Genomic DNA, 4054 nt, shown 5'->3' on the forward strand with positions numbered 1-4054 from the left:
AAACTCGACGAAAAAGAAAGTTTTCTTTGCTTAGAAAAATGATATACATCGCAAATTTTATTTTGATGAGATGAAATAAAAGGATATTGCTTATGTAAGAAATTGAGTCTTTGTCCAAAAAAATATCCTAAACGGAGATGCCATAACTTAGAAGATGTTTTGTGTTGATGGTGTGGAAAAGTTATTGAATGTAATGGTATGGTGGTGTTATTGGTGGTGTCAAAGGCTTTTTCAAAGATGTACAATCTTTCTCTTATTTTACCCAAATCAATCATCCTCAATGTATTCGATTCTTGTAGAAGACATGAATATTAAGAAAAAGTAAGATCACAATAAAGCATAGAAGTAATTTTTTAAATGAGAATTAGATTGAAGTGAAACTGGCAAATACAAGACATTGTTCAAAAATAAAGATGTTGAAAATTTAATAACATGTGCAATGACTTGTGAACCATTTGGCATATGAACAATAATAGGTTTAATTTTTGTGTAAAAAACAAAATTTGAAAAATTCAAAGTTATATGATTTGTAGTACCTGAATCAATTATTCAAATACGAAAAAAAAAAATTAAAGGATGATGTAATATTATTTAAAATAAAAAAAGTATATGAAGAACAAATAAATGAATACGCAAACATGTGCTAGGAAGCAGCCCAGTTTAAGAGGAAGTGGAGCCATTCTCATCCTTATTTTCTGGAGCATGGGCCTCATCCCATTTCAAAAAAGTCAAGAGAGTGTTGTGTTAGGAAGGGTCAAGTCTATTACTGATTGCTCCTAGGTTGTCTTCAACGCATCCTCCCCCTCTAAATTAGGGCATTCGGTGGCTATGATAGAGAGGGCTGGAAGGAGGCGACGACACTGTGCACAGAAGAGAAAGCCCTTTCGCCAAAGATGCGTGACCGTCCTGGAAATCGCAGATGACCTGGGGGTAACCGTGCTTTCCGTAGCAAACATCCACAGTGTGCCCCCTTTTCCACAGAATGTGCAAAGCTTGGAAGAAGGAGCACTATATCCGACGCTAGCTGAACCAGAGCCTCACCCGGGCCATAGGAGACGTGTCGAGTGTCCAATACAGCGGCTAGAATCCACTTCTCATCCAGGATACTAGACCCGATTTGGATCTGCCTCTCATGTTGAATTACCATCGGAAAGACTCTGATCATAGGAGGTAGAAGGTCCATGAAAGTAACTGTGAACAAACGACCGCGTACCGTTCATCCAGGTCCTTAAAAAATCTAATGATGAAGTCCTGGTTTCAATGAGTTTTAGCTGGACAAGTGCAGATAGGAAGCGGTCTGAAGTTTTCAAGTTCCTCCTAGAAAGTTTTCAGAGAAGTATAGAAGTCAGTGACAGTAAGTGTACTTTGTTTTAGGATGTAAACTTCTTCTTGTAATTCTACTATGCGTAAGAGATCTGATTGAGAAAATCGTTCTTTAAGATCAACCCAAACAGAGGTAGCAGTATTGAGATATATCATGCTCTGAGTGATGGATGGTGAAAGAGAATGAAAAAGCCAGAAAAGAACGAATTTGCAATGTTCCCAGACTGGGAAGAAATGATCTTCAGGAAGGGGTGAAGGTATTGTACCAGTGAGAAAATCATGTTTATTTTTGGAAATAACTGCCATGGTAAAGGATCTGCTCCAGAAATGATTGTTATTTCCTATTAGAACAGGAGTAACAAGCACATACGTAAAATTTTTGCTAGGTTGTATATAATAGGGACTGGATTAATCTTGAGAAATATCCATTGTGTGTGATGAAGAAGAAGGAGGAGGAGAGGATGGTGTTGACTAATTATTAGGATTATAAGTTTTAACCATATTTTGGGTATCAATAGAACCATAATGGCTTTGATACCACAACAAGAACAAGAAAAAGGCAGAGAATAGTATGAATGAATGAAAAAGTGTATTGTATTCTCATTGTTGATCAATTATTACAAAAGATGTATATATACAGAAAGAAAAATACACAGCTCACCAAATTTATATAACAACTATTAAATCTAGAAAAGGAATCTTATCCTAACAAAAAATGTGAGTCATATATTTTGGAACAAAAGAAGAAAAGCATAAGTAACAAGAAATAAAAAAAGTATAAGCAAAACGAAATAACACAAGAAAAAAATATTTATTATAAATGTTAAATTTGGGCCTAAATTTCTTGTGTTGTTGTTATGTTGGATTGATAGAGATTGGTTAAATAAATTAAGAAATAGACAAATAGACACATTTTGTTACACTGATTTGAGAGTTTGTGGTGTTTGAAGAGTTGAAGACTAAGAAGTGAGTTAACAATCACTAACATAATAGTTGGAATTCCTTTCAAGATCAATATAACTCAGGTAGCGTTAATTTAAAAATGTTTAATTATTCTACTGGTCCCTATAGTTTTGCAAAATTTTCAATTAGGTTTCTATACTTTTTTTTTTTTTAATTGAGTCTTTGCACCAAATTTTTTTTTAATTAGGTCCCTACACTTTTTTTTTCTTTTATTTAGGTCCCTGTACCAATTCTTTTTTTTTTAGTTGGATCCCTATAAAATTAAGCCAATTACTACTAAGAGGGACTTAATTGAAAAAAAAATTGGTGCAGGAACCCAATTAAAAAGAAAAAAAGTATAGAGACCTAATTGAAAATTTTACGAAACTATAGGGACCAACAGAATAATTAAACCATTTAAAAAATGTCAATACAAATTTTATTTTATTAATTCTTTAGTATACAAAATCATATTTTATAAACTAATCTATCAAATTAAATTATGAATTTTTCAAGAAAAAAAAATTATTATTACATTAATTTTTATATATGACACGAGAATATAGTTACTTGTTACATAAGGCTAATTTTTTTATATTGATTAAATATATGTGTAATACACTGTTATTGAAAAATTAGGTATTTTTTTATATGGTATTTTTTTATTGGTATTTGTTCAAATCGGAGGGTCCGATTTGTTTAAAAAAAAAAACTACAAATCGGAGGATCCGATTTGTTTGAAGAAAAAAATAAACTACAAATCGAAAGTCCGATTTGTATTTTTTATTTTTTTTATTTTTAAAAATAAAAATCGGGCGGTCTGATTTTAACATTAAATTTTTTTATTTTCGAAAACACAAATCGGACCGTCCGATTTATGATTGTTTGTTTGAAAAATAAAACAAATCCGAGACACCAATTTATCTTAAACATAGCAAGGTAAAGCACCTCTCTTCTCACACCATTTTGAGATACACTCTTCTCTCTCACACGAAAAAAATTCGCGGTTACATAAGCACTAATAATTTTAGTTATTGATAGTATTTTGGTCAAATAAACTAAAATATATATCATTTCTCATTTTGAAAAATTATAAAATTTTAAACTAGTTAAGAAATCGCTCCTGTGTTTTCATTTGGAAAAATTAAAATATTAAAAATAAAATTTTACAAAACGCTCTGCCATTTTTTTCTTTTTGAATAATGACTCTCATAATTAAAAGAATTCACAATCACCACCATATTTGTGAAATTCACACAAATAAGTCAAATATAAAAAAGAAATTAAGCAATGAGACGAAATTTAGTTTTGTCTTTTTATGTAGATTAAAAAAAATTTTAAAATTGGTCTTATCTTTGTACAACAAAATAATAATTTCGGTAGCATCCCCAATACACATCATTAATTAGGAATCATATGTTAAAGTACTTTAGAGGATATTTGGGGCTTGGTCCAGTGCATTATTGAAGAGTGACTGAGTGAGTACGTAGCAGTTCTTTATATTATGTTGATGATGTGCATCATCAATGAAAGGAGGTCCACGCCACGCATGCATGCATGCTATAAGCATTCACCAATCATTTGCATCCAATAATTACAATAGCATTGCAATTAACAATATAATTACTGGCGGTTCTCACGTAATTATATTTTGTCTCAATTCATGCATTTATTTATTTTATTTAGTAATACACTAATATATATGTACATGATTGCCATCATGCATATTTAACTATATTATCTTTCTTACAACTATTATTATATTTTTTTTCCTGACTTCTATATGATT

Source organism: Arachis ipaensis, chromosome B10 (genome assembly GCF_000816755.2).
Source record: "Arachis ipaensis cultivar K30076 chromosome B10, Araip1.1, whole genome shotgun sequence".
Lineage (NCBI taxonomy): Eukaryota > Viridiplantae > Streptophyta > Magnoliopsida > Fabales > Fabaceae > Arachis > Arachis ipaensis.